The following is a 19,960-nucleotide window of genomic DNA, read 5'->3' on the forward strand; positions in this document are numbered from 1 at the left end:
GTTTGCTTGTTTTCTCTGTTGATTATGTCATGTAAATGCTTGCGCGCATATTTGTATTTGTATTCATGTGTTAGTGAAAAAAAATATGGAACGCTTCACGAATTTGCGTGTCATCCTTGCGCAGGGGCCATGCTAATCTTCTCTGTATCGTTCCAATTTTAGTATATGTACTGCGTGAACAGTACACTAGTAGGAGCCACTTTTCGGTTTATATAGCTAAGATGTAGTACGTGTATATGCAGATGGTTATTAGAACACTTCATAAATACAAGTAGTAAATTACGCATTCTTCTCTGGAACATATGTCTGTGTTTATCAAAGAGGCCACACATAACTTCCAATACTGAAGTCAACCATAACCGATATCGTACCGTCTCATTGACTCTCAGCATGCATAAATAGAACGTACTGTCTTTAAGGATGGGTAACTGCCGTTTGCGCCACGATGACGTCACAACATAACGAGCGTCTTGGAAACGACAGTATGAAGGAACGAATCGCATTATGATAATTACTAAAATTGTCTGTACTTTCCCACTGGTACGCTGCGGATCGTGTTCCGGCGAGGAGCACAAAACGAAGCACGTCTCAGATTATATTTAAAATGAGCGTTTTGTGTGTTACAAATGTAGCACAATGTGATGAATTATGTAGAAGACAAAAATAAAGTATAATGTAAGAACGGTCTTTTCGTATAACCCAACTGACAAAGTGTATTTTTTTCAGCTTTGCGCAGTGGCAATACCATAGCCAGTGAGGTGTATCCGAGGCGTGGTTATTGCTAGTTGAAAACTATTCCCAATACCCCGTGCAGACGCCCTTAACTGGGCGGCTAGCACAATTTTTAATTGCCTCTACGGGGGCTACTCTAAACAAAATATAAGAACTAAAGATGTCTAGTTTAAAAAGAAGTAACAACTCTCATTACAATTTGCTGTTGTTATTGATTTTTTACTCACTTGTTTGCTTGTTTTCTCTGTTGATTATGTCATGTAAATGCTTGCGCGCATATTTGTATTTGTATTCATGTGTTAGTGAAAAAAAATATGGAACGCTTCACGAATTTGCGTGTCATCCTTGCGCAGGGGCCATGCTAATCTTCTCTGTATCGTTCCAATTTTAGTATATGTACTGCGTGAACAGTACACTAGTAGGAGCCACTTTTCGGTTTATATAGCTAAGATGTAGTACGTGTATATGCAGATGGTTATTAGAACATTCATAAATACAAGTAGTAAATTACGCATTCTTCTCTGGAACATATGTCTGTGTTTATCAAAGAGGCCACACATAACTTCCAATACTGAAGTCAACCATAACCGATATCGTACCGTCTCATTGACTCTCAGCATGCATAAATAGAACGTACTGTCTTTAAGGATGGGTAACTGCCGTTTGCGCCACGATGACGTCACAACATAACGAGCGTCTTGGAAACGACAGTATGAAGGAACGAATCGCATTATGATAATTACTAAAATTGTCTGTACTTTCCCACTGGTACGCTGCGGATCGTGTTCCGGCGAGGAGCACAAAACGAAGCACGTCTCAGATTATATTTAAAATGAGCGTTTTGTGTGTTACAAATGTAGCACAATGTGATGAATTATGTAGAAGACAAAAATAAAGTATAATGTAAGAACGGTCTTTTCGTATAACCCAACTGACAAAGTGTATTTTTTTCAGCTTTGCGCAGTGGCAATACCATAGCCAGTGAGGTGTATCCGAGGCGTGGTTATTGCTAGTTGAAAACTATTCCCAATACCCCGTGCAGACGCCCTTAACTGGGCGGCTAGCACAATTTTTAATTGCCTCTACGGGGGCTACTCTAAACAAAATATAAGAACTAAAGATGTCTAGTTTAAAAAGAAGTAACAACTCTCATTACAATTTGCTGTTGTTATTGATTTTTTACTCACTTGTTTGCTTGTTTTCTCTGTTGATTATGTCATGTAAATGCTTGCGCGCATATTTGTATTTGTATTCATGTGTTAGTGAAAAAAAATATGGAACGCTTCACGAATTTGCGTGTCATCCTTGCGCAGGGGCCATGCTAATCTTCTCTGTATCGTTCCAATTTTAGTATATGTACTGCGTGAACAGTACACTAGTAGGAGCCACTTTTCGGTTTATATAGCTAAGATGTAGTACGTGTATATGCAGATGGTTATTAGAACATTCATAAATACAAGTAGTAAATTACGCATTCTTCTCTGGAACATATGTCTGTGTTTATCAAAGAGGCCACACATAACTTCCAATACTGAAGTCAACCATAACCGATATCGTACCGTCTCATTGACTCTCAGCATGCATAAATAGAACGTACTGTCTTTAAGGATGGGTAACTGCCGTTTGCGCCACGATGACGTCACAACATAACGAGCGTCTTGGAAACGACAGTATGAAGGAACGAATCGCATTATGATAATTACTAAAATTGTCTGTACTTTCCCACTGGTACGCTGCGGATCGTGTTCCGGCGAGGAGCACAAAACGAAGCACGTCTCAGATTATATTTAAAATGAGCGTTTTGTGTGTTACAAATGTAGCACAATGTGATGAATTATGTAGAAGACAAAAATAAAGTATAATGTAAGAACGGTCTTTTCGTATAACCCAACTGACAAAGTGTATTTTTTTCAGCTTTGCGCAGTGGCAATACCATAGCCAGTGAGGTGTATCCGAGGCGTGGTTATTGCTAGTTGAAAACTATTCCCAATACCCCGTGCAGACGCCCTTAACTGGGCGGCTAGCACAATTTTTAATTGCCTCTACGGGGGCTACTCTAAACAAAATATAAGAACTAAAGATGTCTAGTTTAAAAAGAAGTAACAACTCTCATTACAATTTGCTGTTGTTATTGATTTTTTACTCACTTGTTTGCTTGTTTTCTCTGTTGATTATGTCATGTAAATGCTTGCGCGCATATTTGTATTTGTATTCATGTGTTAGTGAAAAAAAATATGGAACGCTTCACGAATTTGCGTGTCATCCTTGCGCAGGGGCCATGCTAATCTTCTCTGTATCGTTCCAATTTTAGTATATGTACTGCGTGAACAGTACACTAGTAGGAGCCACTTTTCGGTTTATATAGCTAAGATGTAGTACGTGTATATGCAGATGGTTATTAGAACATTCATAAATACAAGTAGTAAATTACGCATTCTTCTCTGGAACATATGTCTGTGTTTATCAAAGAGGCCACACATAACTTCCAATACTGAAGTCAACCATAACCGATATCGTACCGTCTCATTGACTCTCAGCATGCATAAATAGAACGTACTGTCTTTAAGGATGGGTAACTGCCGTTTGCGCCACGATGACGTCACAACATAACGAGCGTCTTGGAAACGACAGTATGAAGGAACGAATCGCATTATGATAATTACTAAAATTGTCTGTACTTTCCCACTGGTACGCTGCGGATCGTGTTCCGGCGAGGAGCACAAAACGAAGCACGTCTCAGATTATATTTAAAATGAGCGTTTTGTGTGTTACAAATGTAGCACAATGTGATGAATTATGTAGAAGACAAAAATAAAGTATAATGTAAGAACGGTCTTTTCGTATAACCCAACTGACAAAGTGTATTTTTTTCAGCTTTGCGCAGTGGCAATACCATAGCCAGTGAGGTGTATCCGAGGCGTGGTTATTGCTAGTTGAAAACTATTCCCAATACCCCGTGCAGACGCCCTTAACTGGGCGGCTAGCACAATTTTTAATTGCCTCTACGGGGGCTACTCTAAACAAAATATAAGAACTAAAGATGTCTAGTTTAAAAAGAAGTAACAACTCTCATTACAATTTGCTGTTGTTATTGATTTTTTACTCACTTGTTTGCTTGTTTTCTCTGTTGATTATGTCATGTAAATGCTTGCGCGCATATTTGTATTTGTATTCATGTGTTAGTGAAAAAAAATATGGAACGCTTCACGAATTTGCGTGTCATCCTTGCGCAGGGGCCATGCTAATCTTCTCTGTATCGTTCCAATTTTAGTATATGTACTGCGTGAACAGTACACTAGTAGGAGCCACTTTTCGGTTTATATAGCTAAGATGTAGTACGTGTATATGCAGATGGTTATTAGAACATTCATAAATACAAGTAGTAAATTACGCATTCTTCTCTGGAACATATGTCTGTGTTTATCAAAGAGGCCACACATAACTTCCAATACTGAAGTCAACCATAACCGATATCGTACCGTCTCATTGACTCTCAGCATGCATAAATAGAACGTACTGTCTTTAAGGATGGGTAACTGCCGTTTGCGCCACGATGACGTCACAACATAACGAGCGTCTTGGAAACGACAGTATGAAGGAACGAATCGCATTATGATAATTACTAAAATTGTCTGTACTTTCCCACTGGTACGCTGCGGATCGTGTTCCGGCGAGGAGCACAAAACGAAGCACGTCTCAGATTATATTTAAAATGAGCGTTTTGTGTGTTACAAATGTAGCACAATGTGATGAATTATGTAGAAGACAAAAATAAAGTATAATGTAAGAACGGTCTTTTCGTATAACCCAACTGACAAAGTGTATTTTTTTCAGCTTTGCGCAGTGGCAATACCATAGCCAGTGAGGTGTATCCGAGGCGTGGTTATTGCTAGTTGAAAACTATTCCCAATACCCCGTGCAGACGCCCTTAACTGGGCGGCTAGCACAATTTTTAATTGCCTCTACGGGGGCTACTCTAAACAAAATATAAGAACTAAAGATGTCTAGTTTAAAAAGAAGTAACAACTCTCATTACAATTTGCTGTTGTTATTGATTTTTTACTCACTTGTTTGCTTGTTTTCTCTGTTGATTATGTCATGTAAATGCTTGCGCGCATATTTGTATTTGTATTCATGTGTTAGTGAAAAAAAATATGGAACGCTTCACGAATTTGCGTGTCATCCTTGCGCAGGGGCCATGCTAATCTTCTCTGTATCGTTCCAATTTTAGTATATGTACTGCGTGAACAGTACACTAGTAGGAGCCACTTTTCGGTTTATATAGCTAAGATGTAGTACGTGTATATGCAGATGGTTATTAGAACATTCATAAATACAAGTAGTAAATTACGCATTCTTCTCTGGAACATATGTCTGTGTTTATCAAAGAGGCCACACATAACTTCCAATACTGAAGTCAACCATAACCGATATCGTACCGTCTCATTGACTCTCAGCATGCATAAATAGAACGTACTGTCTTTAAGGATGGGTAACTGCCGTTTGCGCCACGATGACGTCACAACATAATAACGAGCGTCTTGGAAACGACAGTATGAAGGAACGAATCGCATTATGATAATTACTAAAATTGTCTGTACTTTCCCACTGGTACGCTGCGGATCGTGTTCCGGCGAGGAGCACAAAACGAAGCACGTCTCAGATTATATTTAAAATGAGCGTTTTGTGTGTTACAAATGTAGCACAATGTGATGAATTATGTAGAAGACAAAAATAAAGTATAATGTAAGAACGGTCTTTTCGTATAACCCAACTGACAAAGTGTATTTTTTTCAGCTTTGCGCAGTGGCAATACCATAGCCAGTGAGGTGTATCCGAGGCGTGGTTATTGCTAGTTGAAAACTATTCCCAATACCCCGTGCAGACGCCCTTAACTGGGCGGCTAGCACAATTTTTAATTGCCTCTACGGGGGCTACTCTAAACAAAATATAAGAACTAAAGATGTCTAGTTTAAAAAGAAGTAACAACTCTCATTACAATTTGCTGTTGTTATTGATTTTTTACTCACTTGTTTGCTTGTTTTCTCTGTTGATTATGTCATGTAAATGCTTGCGCGCATATTTGTATTTGTATTCATGTGTTAGTGAAAAAAAATATGGAACGCTTCACGAATTTGCGTGTCATCCTTGCGCAGGGGCCATGCTAATCTTCTCTGTATCGTTCCAATTTTAGTATATGTACTGCGTGAACAGTACACTAGTAGGAGCCACTTTTCGGTTTATATAGCTAAGATGTAGTACGTGTATATGCAGATGGTTATTAGAACATTCATAAATACAAGTAGTAAATTACGCATTCTTCTCTGGAACATATGTCTGTGTTTATCAAAGAGGCCACACATAACTTCCAATACTGAAGTCAACCATAACCGATATCGTACCGTCTCATTGACTCTCAGCATGCATAAATAGAACGTACTGTCTTTAAGGATGGGTAACTGCCGTTTGCGCCACGATGACGTCACAACATAACGAGCGTCTTGGAAACGACAGTATGAAGGAACGAATCGCATTATGATAATTACTAAAATTGTCTGTACTTTCCCACTGGTACGCTGCGGATCGTGTTCCGGCGAGGAGCACAAAACGAAGCACGTCTCAGATTATATTTAAAATGAGCGTTTTGTGTGTTACAAATGTAGCACAATGTGATGAATTATGTAGAAGACAAAAATAAAGTATAATGTAAGAACGGTCTTTTCGTATAACCCAACTGACAAAGTGTATTTTTTTCAGCTTTGCGCAGTGGCAATACCATAGCCAGTGAGGTGTATCCGAGGCGTGGTTATTGCTAGTTGAAAACTATTCCCAATACCCCGTGCAGACGCCCTTAACTGGGCGGCTAGCACAATTTTTAATTGCCTCTACGGGGGCTACTCTAAACAAAATATAAGAACTAAAGATGTCTAGTTTAAAAAGAAGTAACAACTCTCATTACAATTTGCTGTTGTTATTGATTTTTTACTCACTTGTTTGCTTGTTTTCTCTGTTGATTATGTCATGTAAATGCTTGCGCGCATATTTGTATTTGTATTCATGTGTTAGTGAAAAAAAATATGGAACGCTTCACGAATTTGCGTGTCATCCTTGCGCAGGGGCCATGCTAATCTTCTCTGTATCGTTCCAATTTTAGTATATGTACTGCGTGAACAGTACACTAGTAGGAGCCACTTTTCGGTTTATATAGCTAAGATGTAGTACGTGTATATGCAGATGGTTATTAGAACATTCATAAATACAAGTAGTAAATTACGCATTCTTCTCTGGAACATATGTCTGTGTTTATCAAAGAGGCCACACATAACTTCCAATACTGAAGTCAACCATAACCGATATCGTACCGTCTCATTGACTCTCAGCATGCATAAATAGAACGTACTGTCTTTAAGGATGGGTAACTGCCGTTTGCGCCACGATGACGTCACAACATAACGAGCGTCTTGGAAACGACAGTATGAAGGAACGAATCGCATTATGATAATTACTAAAATTGTCTGTACTTTCCCACTGGTACGCTGCGGATCGTGTTCCGGCGAGGAGCACAAAACGAAGCACGTCTCAGATTATATTTAAAATGAGCGTTTTGTGTGTTACAAATGTAGCACAATGTGATGAATTATGTAGAAGACAAAAATAAAGTATAATGTAAGAACGGTCTTTTCGTATAACCCAACTGACAAAGTGTATTTTTTTCAGCTTTGCGCAGTGGCAATACCATAGCCAGTGAGGTGTATCCGAGGCGTGGTTATTGCTAGTTGAAAACTATTCCCAATACCCCGTGCAGACGCCCTTAACTGGGCGGCTAGCACAATTTTTAATTGCCTCTACGGGGGCTACTCTAAACAAAATATAAGAACTAAAGATGTCTAGTTTAAAAAGAAGTAACAACTCTCATTACAATTTGCTGTTGTTATTGATTTTTTACTCACTTGTTTGCTTGTTTTCTCTGTTGATTATGTCATGTAAATGCTTGCGCGCATATTTGTATTTGTATTCATGTGTTAGTGAAAAAAAATATGGAACGCTTCACGAATTTGCGTGTCATCCTTGCGCAGGGGCCATGCTAATCTTCTCTGTATCGTTCCAATTTTAGTATATGTACTGCGTGAACAGTACACTAGTAGGAGCCACTTTTCGGTTTATATAGCTAAGATGTAGTACGTGTATATGCAGATGGTTATTAGAACATTCATAAATACAAGTAGTAAATTACGCATTCTTCTCTGGAACATATGTCTGTGTTTATCAAAGAGGCCACACATAACTTCCAATACTGAAGTCAACCATAACCGATATCGTACCGTCTCATTGACTCTCAGCATGCATAAATAGAACGTACTGTCTTTAAGGATGGGTAACTGCCGTTTGCGCCACGATGACGTCACAACATAACGAGCGTCTTGGAAACGACAGTATGAAGGAACGAATCGCATTATGATAATTACTAAAATTGTCTGTACTTTCCCACTGGTACGCTGCGGATCGTGTTCCGGCGAGGAGCACAAAACGAAGAAGCACGTCTCAGATTATATTTAAAATGAGCGTTTTGTGTGTTACAAATGTAGCACAATGTGATGAATTATGTAGAAGACAAAAATAAAGTATAATGTAAGAACGGTCTTTTCGTATAACCCAACTGACAAAGTGTATTTTTTTCAGCTTTGCGCAGTGGCAATACCATAGCCAGTGAGGTGTATCCGAGGCGTGGTTATTGCTAGTTGAAAACTATTCCCAATACCCCGTGCAGACGCCCTTAACTGGGCGGCTAGCACAATTTTTAATTGCCTCTACGGGGGCTACTCTAAACAAAATATAAGAACTAAAGATGTCTAGTTTAAAAAGAAGTAACAACTCTCATTACAATTTGCTGTTGTTATTGATTTTTTACTCACTTGTTTGCTTGTTTTCTCTGTTGATTATGTCATGTAAATGCTTGCGCGCATATTTGTATTTGTATTCATGTGTTAGTGAAAAAAAATATGGAACGCTTCACGAATTTGCGTGTCATCCTTGCGCAGGGGCCATGCTAATCTTCTCTGTATCGTTCCAATTTTAGTATATGTACTGCGTGAACAGTACACTAGTAGGAGCCACTTTTCGGTTTATATAGCTAAGATGTAGTACGTGTATATGCAGATGGTTATTAGAACATTCATAAATACAAGTAGTAAATTACGCATTCTTCTCTGGAACATATGTCTGTGTTTATCAAAGAGGCCACACATAACTTCCAATACTGAAGTCAACCATAACCGATATCGTACCGTCTCATTGACTCTCAGCATGCATAAATAGAACGTACTGTCTTTAAGGATGGGTAACTGCCGTTTGCGCCACGATGACGTCACAACATAACGAGCGTCTTGGAAACGACAGTATGAAGGAACGAATCGCATTATGATAATTACTAAAATTGTCTGTACTTTCCCACTGGTACGCTGCGGATCGTGTTCCGGCGAGGAGCACAAAACGAAGCACGTCTCAGATTATATTTAAAATGAGCGTTTTGTGTGTTACAAATGTAGCACAATGTGATGAATTATGTAGAAGACAAAAATAAAGTATAATGTAAGAACGGTCTTTTCGTATAACCCAACTGACAAAGTGTATTTTTTTCAGCTTTGCGCAGTGGCAATACCATAGCCAGTGAGGTGTATCCGAGGCGTGGTTATTGCTAGTTGAAAACTATTCCCAATACCCCGTGCAGACGCCCTTAACTGGGCGGCTAGCACAATTTTTAATTGCCTCTACGGGGGCTACTCTAAACAAAATATAAGAACTAAAGATGTCTAGTTTAAAAAGAAGTAACAACTCTCATTACAATTTGCTGTTGTTATTGATTTTTTACTCACTTGTTTGCTTGTTTTCTCTGTTGATTATGTCATGTAAATGCTTGCGCGCATATTTGTATTTGTATTCATGTGTTAGTGAAAAAAAATATGGAACGCTTCACGAATTTGCGTGTCATCCTTGCGCAGGGGCCATGCTAATCTTCTCTGTATCGTTCCAATTTTAGTATATGTACTGCGTGAACAGTACACTAGTAGGAGCCACTTTTCGGTTTATATAGCTAAGATGTAGTACGTGTATATGCAGATGGTTATTAGAACATTCATAAATACAAGTAGTAAATTACGCATTCTTCTCTGGAACATATGTCTGTGTTTATCAAAGAGGCCACACATAACTTCCAATACTGAAGTCAACCATAACCGATATCGTACCGTCTCATTGACTCTCAGCATGCATAAATAGAACGTACTGTCTTTAAGGATGGGTAACTGCCGTTTGCGCCACGATGACGTCACAACATAACGAGCGTCTTGGAAACGACAGTATGAAGGAACGAATCGCATTATGATAATTACTAAAATTGTCTGTACTTTCCCACTGGTACGCTGCGGATCGTGTTCCGGCGAGGAGCACAAAACGAAGCACGTCTCAGATTATATTTAAAATGAGCGTTTTGTGTGTTACAAATGTAGCACAATGTGATGAATTATGTAGAAGACAAAAATAAAGTATAATGTAAGAACGGTCTTTTCGTATAACCCAACTGACAAAGTGTATTTTTTTCAGCTTTGCGCAGTGGCAATACCATAGCCAGTGAGGTGTATCCGAGGCGTGGTTATTGCTAGTTGAAAACTATTCCCAATACCCCGTGCAGACGCCCTTAACTGGGCGGCTAGCACAATTTTTAATTGCCTCTACGGGGGCTACTCTAAACAAAATATAAGAACTAAAGATGTCTAGTTTAAAAAGAAGTAACAACTCTCATTACAATTTGCTGTTGTTATTGATTTTTTACTCACTTGTTTGCTTGTTTTCTCTGTTGATTATGTCATGTAAATGCTTGCGCGCATATTTGTATTTGTATTCATGTGTTAGTGAAAAAAAATATGGAACGCTTCACGAATTTGCGTGTCATCCTTGCGCAGGGGCCATGCTAATCTTCTCTGTATCGTTCCAATTTTAGTATATGTACTGCGTGAACAGTACACTAGTAGGAGCCACTTTTCGGTTTATATAGCTAAGATGTAGTACGTGTATATGCAGATGGTTATTAGAACATTCATAAATACAAGTAGTAAATTACGCATTCTTCTCTGGAACATATGTCTGTGTTTATCAAAGAGGCCACACATAACTTCCAATACTGAAGTCAACCATAACCGATATCGTACCGTCTCATTGACTCTCAGCATGCATAAATAGAACGTACTGTCTTTAAGGATGGGTAACTGCCGTTTGCGCCACGATGACGTCACAACATAACGAGCGTCTTGGAAACGACAGTATGAAGGAACGAATCGCATTATGATAATTACTAAAATTGTCTGTACTTTCCCACTGGTACGCTGCGGATCGTGTTCCGGCGAGGAGCACAAAACGAAGCACGTCTCAGATTATATTTAAAATGAGCGTTTTGTGTGTTACAAATGTAGCACAATGTGATGAATTATGTAGAAGACAAAAATAAAGTATAATGTAAGAACGGTCTTTTCGTATAACCCAACTGACAAAGTGTATTTTTTTCAGCTTTGCGCAGTGGCAATACCATAGCCAGTGAGGTGTATCCGAGGCGTGGTTATTGCTAGTTGAAAACTATTCCCAATACCCCGTGCAGACGCCCTTAACTGGGCGGCTAGCACAATTTTTAATTGCCTCTACGGGGGCTACTCTAAACAAAATATAAGAACTAAAGATGTCTAGTTTAAAAAGAAGTAACAACTCTCATTACAATTTGCTGTTGTTATTGATTTTTTACTCACTTGTTTGCTTGTTTTCTCTGTTGATTATGTCATGTAAATGCTTGCGCGCATATTTGTATTTGTATTCATGTGTTAGTGAAAAAAAATATGGAACGCTTCACGAATTTGCGTGTCATCCTTGCGCAGGGGCCATGCTAATCTTCTCTGTATCGTTCCAATTTTAGTATATGTACTGCGTGAACAGTACACTAGTAGGAGCCACTTTTCGGTTTATATAGCTAAGATGTAGTACGTGTATATGCAGATGGTTATTAGAACATTCATAAATACAAGTAGTAAATTACGCATTCTTCTCTGGAACATATGTCTGTGTTTATCAAAGAGGCCACACATAACTTCCAATACTGAAGTCAACCATAACCGATATCGTACCGTCTCATTGACTCTCAGCATGCATAAATAGAACGTACTGTCTTTAAGGATGGGTAACTGCCGTTTGCGCCACGATGACGTCACAACATAACGAGCGTCTTGGAAACGACAGTATGAAGGAACGAATCGCATTATGATAATTACTAAAATTGTCTGTACTTTCCCACTGGTACGCTGCGGATCGTGTTCCGGCGAGGAGCACAAAACGAAGCACGTCTCAGATTATATTTAAAATGAGCGTTTTGTGTGTTACAAATGTAGCACAATGTGATGAATTATGTAGAAGACAAAAATAAAGTATAATGTAAGAACGGTCTTTTCGTATAACCCAACTGACAAAGTGTATTTTTTTCAGCTTTGCGCAGTGGCAATACCATAGCCAGTGAGGTGTATCCGAGGCGTGGTTATTGCTAGTTGAAAACTATTCCCAATACCCCGTGCAGACGCCCTTAACTGGGCGGCTAGCACAATTTTTAATTGCCTCTACGGGGGCTACTCTAAACAAAATATAAGAACTAAAGATGTCTAGTTTAAAAAGAAGTAACAACTCTCATTACAATTTGCTGTTGTTATTGATTTTTTACTCACTTGTTTGCTTGTTTTCTCTGTTGATTATGTCATGTAAATGCTTGCGCGCATATTTGTATTTGTATTCATGTGTTAGTGAAAAAAAATATGGAACGCTTCACGAATTTGCGTGTCATCCTTGCGCAGGGGCCATGCTAATCTTCTCTGTATCGTTCCAATTTTAGTATATGTACTGCGTGAACAGTACACTAGTAGGAGCCACTTTTCGGTTTATATAGCTAAGATGTAGTACGTGTATATGCAGATGGTTATTAGAACATTCATAAATACAAGTAGTAAATTACGCATTCTTCTCTGGAACATATGTCTGTGTTTATCAAAGAGGCCACACATAACTTCCAATACTGAAGTCAACCATAACCGATATCGTACCGTCTCATTGACTCTCAGCATGCATAAATAGAACGTACTGTCTTTAAGGATGGGTAACTGCCGTTTGCGCCACGATGACGTCACAACATAACGAGCGTCTTGGAAACGACAGTATGAAGGAACGAATCGCATTATGATAATTACTAAAATTGTCTGTACTTTCCCACTGGTACGCTGCGGATCGTGTTCCGGCGAGGAGCACAAAACGAAGCACGTCTCAGATTATATTTAAAATGAGCGTTTTGTGTGTTACAAATGTAGCACAATGTGATGAATTATGTAGAAGACAAAAATAAAGTATAATGTAAGAACGGTCTTTTCGTATAACCCAACTGACAAAGTGTATTTTTTTCAGCTTTGCGCAGTGGCAATACCATAGCCAGTGAGGTGTATCCGAGGCGTGGTTATTGCTAGTTGAAAACTATTCCCAATACCCCGTGCAGACGCCCTTAACTGGGCGGCTAGCACAATTTTTAATTGCCTCTACGGGGGCTACTCTAAACAAAATATAAGAACTAAAGATGTCTAGTTTAAAAAGAAGTAACAACTCTCATTACAATTTGCTGTTGTTATTGATTTTTTACTCACTTGTTTGCTTGTTTTCTCTGTTGATTATGTCATGTAAATGCTTGCGCGCATATTTGTATTTGTATTCATGTGTTAGTGAAAAAAAATATGGAACGCTTCACGAATTTGCGTGTCATCCTTGCGCAGGGGCCATGCTAATCTTCTCTGTATCGTTCCAATTTTAGTATATGTACTGCGTGAACAGTACACTAGTAGGAGCCACTTTTCGGTTTATATAGCTAAGATGTAGTACGTGTATATGCAGATGGTTATTAGAACATTCATAAATACAAGTAGTAAATTACGCATTCTTCTCTGGAACATATGTCTGTGTTTATCAAAGAGGCCACACATAACTTCCAATACTGAAGTCAACCATAACCGATATCGTACCGTCTCATTGACTCTCAGCATGCATAAATAGAACGTACTGTCTTTAAGGATGGGTAACTGCCGTTTGCGCCACGATGACGTCACAACATAACGAGCGTCTTGGAAACGACAGTATGAAGGAACGAATCGCATTATGATAATTACTAAAATTGTCTGTACTTTCCCACTGGTACGCTGCGGATCGTGTTCCGGCGAGGAGCACAAAACGAAGCACGTCTCAGATTATATTTAAAATGAGCGTTTTGTGTGTTACAAATGTAGCACAATGTGATGAATTATGTAGAAGACAAAAATAAAGTATAATGTAAGAACGGTCTTTTCGTATAACCCAACTGACAAAGTGTATTTTTTTCAGCTTTGCGCAGTGGCAATACCATAGCCAGTGAGGTGTATCCGAGGCGTGGTTATTGCTAGTTGAAAACTATTCCCAATACCCCGTGCAGACGCCCTTAACTGGGCGGCTAGCACAATTTTTAATTGCCTCTACGGGGGCTACTCTAAACAAAATATAAGAACTAAAGATGTCTAGTTTAAAAAGAAGTAACAACTCTCATTACAATTTGCTGTTGTTATTGATTTTTTACTCACTTGTTTGCTTGTTTTCTCTGTTGATTATGTCATGTAAATGCTTGCGCGCATATTTGTATTTGTATTCATGTGTTAGTGAAAAAAAATATGGAACGCTTCACGAATTTGCGTGTCATCCTTGCGCAGGGGCCATGCTAATCTTCTCTGTATCGTTCCAATTTTAGTATATGTACTGCGTGAACAGTACACTAGTAGGAGCCACTTTTCGGTTTATATAGCTAAGATGTAGTACGTGTATATGCAGATGGTTATTAGAACATTCATAAATACAAGTAGTAAATTACGCATTCTTCTCTGGAACATATGTCTGTGTTTATCAAAGAGGCCACACATAACTTCCAATACTGAAGTCAACCATAACCGATATCGTACCGTCTCATTGACTCTCAGCATGCATAAATAGAACGTACTGTCTTTAAGGATGGGTAACTGCCGTTTGCGCCACGATGACGTCACAACATAACGAGCGTCTTGGAAACGACAGTATGAAGGAACGAATCGCATTATGATAATTACTAAAATTGTCTGTACTTTCCCACTGGTACGCTGCGGATCGTGTTCCGGCGAGGAGCACAAAACGAAGCACGTCTCAGATTATATTTAAAATGAGCGTTTTGTGTGTTACAAATGTAGCACAATGTGATGAATTATGTAGAAGACAAAAATAAAGTATAATGTAAGAACGGTCTTTTCGTATAACCCAACTGACAAAGTGTATTTTTTTCAGCTTTGCGCAGTGGCAATACCATAGCCAGTGAGGTGTATCCGAGGCGTGGTTATTGCTAGTTGAAAACTATTCCCAATACCCCGTGCAGACGCCCTTAACTGGGCGGCTAGCACAATTTTTAATTGCCTCTACGGGGGCTACTCTAAACAAAATATAAGAACTAAAGATGTCTAGTTTAAAAAGAAGTAACAACTCTCATTACAATTTGCTGTTGTTATTGATTTTTTACTCACTTGTTTGCTTGTTTTCTCTGTTGATTATGTCATGTAAATGCTTGCGCGCATATTTGTATTTGTATTCATGTGTTAGTGAAAAAAAATATGGAACGCTTCACGAATTTGCGTGTCATCCTTGCGCAGGGGCCATGCTAATCTTCTCTGTATCGTTCCAATTTTAGTATATGTACTGCGTGAACAGTACACTAGTAGGAGCCACTTTTCGGTTTATATAGCTAAGATGTAGTACGTGTATATGCAGATGGTTATTAGAACATTCATAAATACAAGTAGTAAATTACGCATTCTTCTCTGGAACATATGTCTGTGTTTATCAAAGAGGCCACACATAACTTCCAATACTGAAGTCAACCATAACCGATATCGTACCGTCTCATTGACTCTCAGCATGCATAAATAGAACGTACTGTCTTTAAGGATGGGTAACTGCCGTTTGCGCCACGATGACGTCACAACATAACGAGCGTCTTGGAAACGACAGTATGAAGGAACGAATCGCATTATGATAATTACTAAAATTGTCTGTACTTTCCCACTGGTACGCTGCGGATCGTGTTCCGGCGAGGAGCACAAAACGAAGCACGTCTCAGATTATATTTAAAATGAGCGTTTTGTGTGTTACAAATGTAGCACAATGTGATGAATTATGTAGAAGACAAAAATAAAGTATAATGTAAGAACGGTCTTTTCGTATAACCCAACTGACAAAGTGTATTTTTTTCAGCTTTGCGCAGTGGCAATACCATAGCCAGTGAGGTGTATCCGAGGCGTGGTTATTGCTAGTTGAAAACTATTCCCAATACCCCGTGCAGACGCCCTTAACTGGGCGGCTAGCACAATTTTTAATTGCCTCTACGGGGGCTACTCTAAACAAAATATAAGAACTAAAGATGTCTAGTTAAAAAGAAGTAACAACTCTCATTACATTACAATTTGCTGTTGTTATTGATTTTTTACTCACTTGTTTGCTTGTTTTCTCTGTTGATTATGTCATGTAAATGCTTGCGCGCATATTTGTATTTGTATTCATGTGTTAGTGAAAAAAAATATGGAACGCTTCACGAATTTGCGTGTCATCCTTGCGCAGGGGCCATGCTAATCTTCTCTGTATCGTTCCAATTTTAGTATATGTACTGCGTGAACAGTACACTAGTAGGAGCCACTTTTCGGTTTATATAGCTAAGATGTAGTACGTGTATATGCAGATGGTTATTAGAACATTCATAAATACAAGTAGTAAATTACGCATTCTTCTCTGGAACATATGTCTGTGTTTATCAAAGAGGCCACACATAACTTCCAATACTGAAGTCAACCATAACCGATATCGTACCGTCTCATTGACTCTCAGCATGCATAAATAGAACGTACTGTCTTTAAGGATGGGTAACTGCCGTTTGCGCCACGATGACGTCACAACATAACGAGCGTCTTGGAAACGACAGTATGAAGGAACGAATCGCATTATGATAATTACTAAAATTGTCTGTACTTTCCCACTGGTACGCTGCGGATCGTGTTCCGGCGAGGAGCACAAAACGAAGCACGTCTCAGATTATATTTAAAATGAGCGTTTTGTGTGTTACAAATGTAGCACAATGTGATGAATTATGTAGAAGACAAAAATAAAGTATAATGTAAGAACGGTCTTTTCGTATAACCCAACTGACAAAGTGTATTTTTTTCAGCTTTGCGCAGTGGCAATACCATAGCCAGTGAGGTGTATCCGAGGCGTGGTTATTGCTAGTTGAAAACTATTCCCAATACCCCGTGCAGACGCCCTTAACTGGGCGGCTAGCACAATTTTTAATTGCCTCTACGGGGGCTACTCTAAACAAAATATAAGAACTAAAGATGTCTAGTTTAAAAAGAAGTAACAACTCTCATTACAATTTGCTGTTGTTATTGATTTTTTACTCACTTGTTTGCTTGTTTTCTCTGTTGATTATGTCATGTAAATGCTTGCGCGCATATTTGTATTTGTATTCATGTGTTAGTGAAAAAAAATATGGAACGCTTCACGAATTTGCGTGTCATCCTTGCGCAGGGGCCATGCTAATCTTCTCTGTATCGTTCCAATTTTAGTATATGTACTGCGTGAACAGTACACTAGTAGGAGCCACTTTTCGGTTTATATAGCTAAGATGTAGTACGTGTATATGCAGATGGTTATTAGAACATTCATAAATACAAGTAGTAAATTACGCATTCTTCTCTGGAACATATGTCTGTGTTTATCAAAGAGGCCACACATAACTTCCAATACTGAAGTCAACCATAACCGATATCGTACCGTCTCATTGACTCTCAGCATGCATAAATAGAACGTACTGTCTTTAAGGATGGGTAACTGCCGTTTGCGCCACGATGACGTCACAACATAACGAGCGTCTTGGAAACGACAGTAGTATGAAGGAACGAATCGCATTATGATAATTACTAAAATTGTCTGTACTTTCCCACTGGTACGCTGCGGATCGTGTTCCGGCGAGGAGCACAAAACGAAGCACGTCTCAGATTATATTTAAAATGAGCGTTTTGTGTGTTACAAATGTAGCACAATGTGATGAATTATGTAGAAGACAAAAATAAAGTATAATGTAAGAACGGTCTTTTCGTATAACCCAACTGACAAAGTGTATTTTTTTCAGCTTTGCGCAGTGGCAATACCATAGCCAGTGAGGTGTATCCGAGGCGTGGTTATTGCTAGTTGAAAACTATTCCCAATACCCCGTGCAGACGCCCTTAACTGGGCGGCTAGCACAATTTTTAATTGCCTCTACGGGGGCTACTCTAAACAAAATATAAGAACTAAAGATGTCTAGTTTAAAAAGAAGTAACAACTCTCATTACAATTTGCTGTTGTTATTGATTTTTTACTCACTTGTTTGCTTGTTTTCTCTGTTGATTATGTCATGTAAATGCTTGCGCGCATATTTGTATTTGTATTCATGTGTTAGTGAAAAAAAATATGGAACGCTTCACGAATTTGCGTGTCATCCTTGCGCAGGGGCCATGCTAATCTTCTCTGTATCGTTCCAATTTTAGTATATGTACTGCGTGAACAGTACACTAGTAGGAGCCACTTTTCGGTTTATATAGCTAAGATGTAGTACGTGTATATGCAGATGGTTATTAGAACATTCATAAATACAAGTAGTAAATTACGCATTCTTCTCTGGAACATATGTCTGTGTTTATCAAAGAGGCCACACATAACTTCCAATACTGAAGTCAACCATAACCGATATCGTACCGTCTCATTGACTCTCAGCATGCATAAATAGAACGTACTGTCTTTAAGGATGGGTAACTGCCGTTTGCGCCACGATGACGTCACAACATAACGAGCGTCTTGGAAACGACAGTATGAAGGAACGAATCGCATTATGATAATTACTAAAATTGTCTGTACTTTCCCACTGGTACGCTGCGGATCGTGTTCCGGCGAGGAGCACAAAACGAAGCACGTCTCAGATTATATTTAAAATGAGCGTTTTGTGTGTTACAAATGTAGCACAATGTGATGAATTATGTAGAAGACAAAAATAAAGTATAATGTAAGAACGGTCTTTTCGTATAACCCAACTGACAAAGTGTATTTTTTTCAGCTTTGCGCAGTGGCAATACCATAGCCAGTGAGGTGTATCCGAGGCGTGGTTATTGCTAGTTGAAAACTATTCCCAATACCCCGTGCAGACGCCCTTAACTGGGCGGCTAGCACAATTTTTAATTGCCTCTACGGGGGCTACTCTAAACAAAATATAAGAACTAAAGATGTCTAGTTTAAAAAGAAGTAACAACTCTCATTACAATTTGCTGTTGTTATTGATTTTTTACTCACTTGTTTGCTTGTTTTCTCTGTTGATTATGTCATGTAAATGCTTGCGCGCATATTTGTATTTGTATTCATGTGTTAGTGAAAAAAAATATGGAACGCTTCACGAATTTGCGTGTCATCCTTGCGCAGGGGCCATGCTAATCTTCTCTGTATCGTTCCAATTTTAGTATATGTACTGCGTGAACAGTACACTAGTAGGAGCCACTTTTCGGTTTATATAGCTAAGATGTAGTACGTGTATATGCAGATGGTTATTAGAACATTCATAAATACAAGTAGTAAATTACGCATTCTTCTCTGGAACATATGTCTGTGTTTATCAAAGAGGCCACACATAACTTCCAATACTGAAGTCAACCATAACCGATATCGTACCGTCTCATTGACTCTCAGCATGCATAAATAGAACGTACTGTCTTTAAGGATGGGTAACTGCCGTTTGCGCCACGATGACGTCACAACATAACGAGCGTCTTGGAAACGACAGTATGAAGGAACGAATCGCATTATGATAATTACTAAAATTGTCTGTACTTTCCCACTGGTACGCTGCGGATCGTGTTCCGGCGAGGAGCACAAAACGAAGCACGTCTCAGATTATATTTAAAATGAGCGTTTTGTGTGTTACAAATGTAGCACAATGTGATGAATTATGTAGAAGACAAAAATAAAGTATAATGTAAGAACGGTCTTTTCGTATAACCCAACTGACAAAGTGTATTTTTTTCAGCTTTGCGCAGTGGCAATACCA

At 38.8% G+C, this 19,960-nt stretch overlaps 41 non-coding genes across 41 annotated transcripts; 20 read left to right on the plus strand and 21 right to left on the minus strand.

The window, feature by feature from the left end:
• Positions 1-79: 79 nt before the first annotated feature.
• LOC121392298 lies at positions 80-185 on the minus strand. The gene has a single exon (XR_005960460.1). It is a non-coding gene; the product is annotated as a U6 spliceosomal RNA (small nuclear RNA).
• A 539-nt stretch (positions 186-724) lies between these two features.
• LOC121392291 lies at positions 725-863 on the plus strand. The gene has a single exon (XR_005960454.1). It is a non-coding gene; the product is annotated as a U4 spliceosomal RNA (small nuclear RNA).
• A 177-nt stretch (positions 864-1,040) lies between these two features.
• LOC121392299 lies at positions 1,041-1,146 on the minus strand. Its single transcript, XR_005960461.1, has one exon. It is a non-coding gene; the product is annotated as a U6 spliceosomal RNA (small nuclear RNA).
• Positions 1,147-1,684: 538 nt separating this feature from the next.
• On the plus strand, positions 1,685-1,823 carry LOC121392302. Its single transcript, XR_005960464.1, has one exon. It is a non-coding gene; the product is annotated as a U4 spliceosomal RNA (small nuclear RNA).
• A 177-nt stretch (positions 1,824-2,000) lies between these two features.
• On the minus strand, positions 2,001-2,106 carry LOC121392300. The gene has a single exon (XR_005960462.1). It is a non-coding gene; the product is annotated as a U6 spliceosomal RNA (small nuclear RNA).
• Positions 2,107-2,644: 538 nt separating this feature from the next.
• Positions 2,645-2,783, plus strand: LOC121392314. The gene has a single exon (XR_005960476.1). It is a non-coding gene; the product is annotated as a U4 spliceosomal RNA (small nuclear RNA).
• A 177-nt stretch (positions 2,784-2,960) lies between these two features.
• Positions 2,961-3,066, minus strand: LOC121392301. The gene has a single exon (XR_005960463.1). It is a non-coding gene; the product is annotated as a U6 spliceosomal RNA (small nuclear RNA).
• A 538-nt stretch (positions 3,067-3,604) lies between these two features.
• LOC121392269 lies at positions 3,605-3,743 on the plus strand. Its single transcript, XR_005960434.1, has one exon. It is a non-coding gene; the product is annotated as a U4 spliceosomal RNA (small nuclear RNA).
• A 177-nt stretch (positions 3,744-3,920) lies between these two features.
• On the minus strand, positions 3,921-4,026 carry LOC121392304. Its single transcript, XR_005960465.1, has one exon. It is a non-coding gene; the product is annotated as a U6 spliceosomal RNA (small nuclear RNA).
• A 538-nt stretch (positions 4,027-4,564) lies between these two features.
• On the plus strand, positions 4,565-4,703 carry LOC121392270. The gene has a single exon (XR_005960435.1). It is a non-coding gene; the product is annotated as a U4 spliceosomal RNA (small nuclear RNA).
• A 177-nt stretch (positions 4,704-4,880) lies between these two features.
• Positions 4,881-4,986, minus strand: LOC121392305. Its single transcript, XR_005960466.1, has one exon. It is a non-coding gene; the product is annotated as a U6 spliceosomal RNA (small nuclear RNA).
• Positions 4,987-5,527: 541 nt separating this feature from the next.
• LOC121392271 lies at positions 5,528-5,666 on the plus strand. Its single transcript, XR_005960436.1, has one exon. It is a non-coding gene; the product is annotated as a U4 spliceosomal RNA (small nuclear RNA).
• Positions 5,667-5,843: 177 nt separating this feature from the next.
• Positions 5,844-5,949, minus strand: LOC121392306. Its single transcript, XR_005960467.1, has one exon. It is a non-coding gene; the product is annotated as a U6 spliceosomal RNA (small nuclear RNA).
• A 538-nt stretch (positions 5,950-6,487) lies between these two features.
• On the plus strand, positions 6,488-6,626 carry LOC121392272. Its single transcript, XR_005960437.1, has one exon. It is a non-coding gene; the product is annotated as a U4 spliceosomal RNA (small nuclear RNA).
• Positions 6,627-6,803: 177 nt separating this feature from the next.
• Positions 6,804-6,909, minus strand: LOC121392307. Its single transcript, XR_005960468.1, has one exon. It is a non-coding gene; the product is annotated as a U6 spliceosomal RNA (small nuclear RNA).
• Positions 6,910-7,447: 538 nt separating this feature from the next.
• Positions 7,448-7,586, plus strand: LOC121392273. The gene has a single exon (XR_005960438.1). It is a non-coding gene; the product is annotated as a U4 spliceosomal RNA (small nuclear RNA).
• A 177-nt stretch (positions 7,587-7,763) lies between these two features.
• LOC121392308 lies at positions 7,764-7,869 on the minus strand. The gene has a single exon (XR_005960469.1). It is a non-coding gene; the product is annotated as a U6 spliceosomal RNA (small nuclear RNA).
• Positions 7,870-8,410: 541 nt separating this feature from the next.
• LOC121392274 lies at positions 8,411-8,549 on the plus strand. The gene has a single exon (XR_005960439.1). It is a non-coding gene; the product is annotated as a U4 spliceosomal RNA (small nuclear RNA).
• Positions 8,550-8,726: 177 nt separating this feature from the next.
• Positions 8,727-8,832, minus strand: LOC121392309. Its single transcript, XR_005960470.1, has one exon. It is a non-coding gene; the product is annotated as a U6 spliceosomal RNA (small nuclear RNA).
• Positions 8,833-9,370: 538 nt separating this feature from the next.
• LOC121392275 lies at positions 9,371-9,509 on the plus strand. The gene has a single exon (XR_005960440.1). It is a non-coding gene; the product is annotated as a U4 spliceosomal RNA (small nuclear RNA).
• A 177-nt stretch (positions 9,510-9,686) lies between these two features.
• Positions 9,687-9,792, minus strand: LOC121392310. The gene has a single exon (XR_005960471.1). It is a non-coding gene; the product is annotated as a U6 spliceosomal RNA (small nuclear RNA).
• Positions 9,793-10,330: 538 nt separating this feature from the next.
• On the plus strand, positions 10,331-10,469 carry LOC121392276. Its single transcript, XR_005960441.1, has one exon. It is a non-coding gene; the product is annotated as a U4 spliceosomal RNA (small nuclear RNA).
• A 177-nt stretch (positions 10,470-10,646) lies between these two features.
• On the minus strand, positions 10,647-10,752 carry LOC121392311. Its single transcript, XR_005960472.1, has one exon. It is a non-coding gene; the product is annotated as a U6 spliceosomal RNA (small nuclear RNA).
• Positions 10,753-11,290: 538 nt separating this feature from the next.
• Positions 11,291-11,429, plus strand: LOC121392277. Its single transcript, XR_005960442.1, has one exon. It is a non-coding gene; the product is annotated as a U4 spliceosomal RNA (small nuclear RNA).
• A 177-nt stretch (positions 11,430-11,606) lies between these two features.
• On the minus strand, positions 11,607-11,712 carry LOC121392312. Its single transcript, XR_005960473.1, has one exon. It is a non-coding gene; the product is annotated as a U6 spliceosomal RNA (small nuclear RNA).
• A 538-nt stretch (positions 11,713-12,250) lies between these two features.
• On the plus strand, positions 12,251-12,389 carry LOC121392278. The gene has a single exon (XR_005960443.1). It is a non-coding gene; the product is annotated as a U4 spliceosomal RNA (small nuclear RNA).
• A 177-nt stretch (positions 12,390-12,566) lies between these two features.
• Positions 12,567-12,672, minus strand: LOC121392313. Its single transcript, XR_005960474.1, has one exon. It is a non-coding gene; the product is annotated as a U6 spliceosomal RNA (small nuclear RNA).
• Positions 12,673-13,210: 538 nt separating this feature from the next.
• LOC121392280 lies at positions 13,211-13,349 on the plus strand. Its single transcript, XR_005960445.1, has one exon. It is a non-coding gene; the product is annotated as a U4 spliceosomal RNA (small nuclear RNA).
• Positions 13,350-13,526: 177 nt separating this feature from the next.
• Positions 13,527-13,632, minus strand: LOC121392315. Its single transcript, XR_005960477.1, has one exon. It is a non-coding gene; the product is annotated as a U6 spliceosomal RNA (small nuclear RNA).
• A 538-nt stretch (positions 13,633-14,170) lies between these two features.
• LOC121392281 lies at positions 14,171-14,309 on the plus strand. Its single transcript, XR_005960446.1, has one exon. It is a non-coding gene; the product is annotated as a U4 spliceosomal RNA (small nuclear RNA).
• Positions 14,310-14,486: 177 nt separating this feature from the next.
• Positions 14,487-14,592, minus strand: LOC121392316. Its single transcript, XR_005960478.1, has one exon. It is a non-coding gene; the product is annotated as a U6 spliceosomal RNA (small nuclear RNA).
• Positions 14,593-15,130: 538 nt separating this feature from the next.
• Positions 15,131-15,269, plus strand: LOC121392282. The gene has a single exon (XR_005960447.1). It is a non-coding gene; the product is annotated as a U4 spliceosomal RNA (small nuclear RNA).
• Positions 15,270-15,446: 177 nt separating this feature from the next.
• Positions 15,447-15,552, minus strand: LOC121392317. Its single transcript, XR_005960479.1, has one exon. It is a non-coding gene; the product is annotated as a U6 spliceosomal RNA (small nuclear RNA).
• A 538-nt stretch (positions 15,553-16,090) lies between these two features.
• Positions 16,091-16,229, plus strand: LOC121392283. Its single transcript, XR_005960448.1, has one exon. It is a non-coding gene; the product is annotated as a U4 spliceosomal RNA (small nuclear RNA).
• Positions 16,230-16,410: 181 nt separating this feature from the next.
• LOC121392318 lies at positions 16,411-16,516 on the minus strand. The gene has a single exon (XR_005960480.1). It is a non-coding gene; the product is annotated as a U6 spliceosomal RNA (small nuclear RNA).
• A 538-nt stretch (positions 16,517-17,054) lies between these two features.
• Positions 17,055-17,193, plus strand: LOC121392284. The gene has a single exon (XR_005960449.1). It is a non-coding gene; the product is annotated as a U4 spliceosomal RNA (small nuclear RNA).
• A 177-nt stretch (positions 17,194-17,370) lies between these two features.
• Positions 17,371-17,476, minus strand: LOC121392320. The gene has a single exon (XR_005960481.1). It is a non-coding gene; the product is annotated as a U6 spliceosomal RNA (small nuclear RNA).
• Positions 17,477-18,017: 541 nt separating this feature from the next.
• Positions 18,018-18,156, plus strand: LOC121392285. The gene has a single exon (XR_005960450.1). It is a non-coding gene; the product is annotated as a U4 spliceosomal RNA (small nuclear RNA).
• A 177-nt stretch (positions 18,157-18,333) lies between these two features.
• LOC121392264 lies at positions 18,334-18,439 on the minus strand. Its single transcript, XR_005960429.1, has one exon. It is a non-coding gene; the product is annotated as a U6 spliceosomal RNA (small nuclear RNA).
• A 538-nt stretch (positions 18,440-18,977) lies between these two features.
• Positions 18,978-19,116, plus strand: LOC121392286. Its single transcript, XR_005960451.1, has one exon. It is a non-coding gene; the product is annotated as a U4 spliceosomal RNA (small nuclear RNA).
• A 177-nt stretch (positions 19,117-19,293) lies between these two features.
• On the minus strand, positions 19,294-19,399 carry LOC121392265. Its single transcript, XR_005960430.1, has one exon. It is a non-coding gene; the product is annotated as a U6 spliceosomal RNA (small nuclear RNA).
• Positions 19,400-19,960: the final 561 nt, after the last annotated feature.

The sequence above is a fragment of the Gigantopelta aegis genome, unplaced genomic scaffold, assembly GCF_016097555.1.
Source record: "Gigantopelta aegis isolate Gae_Host unplaced genomic scaffold, Gae_host_genome ctg3592_pilon_pilon:::debris, whole genome shotgun sequence".
Classification (NCBI taxonomy): Eukaryota; Metazoa; Mollusca; class Gastropoda; order Neomphalida; family Peltospiridae; genus Gigantopelta; species Gigantopelta aegis.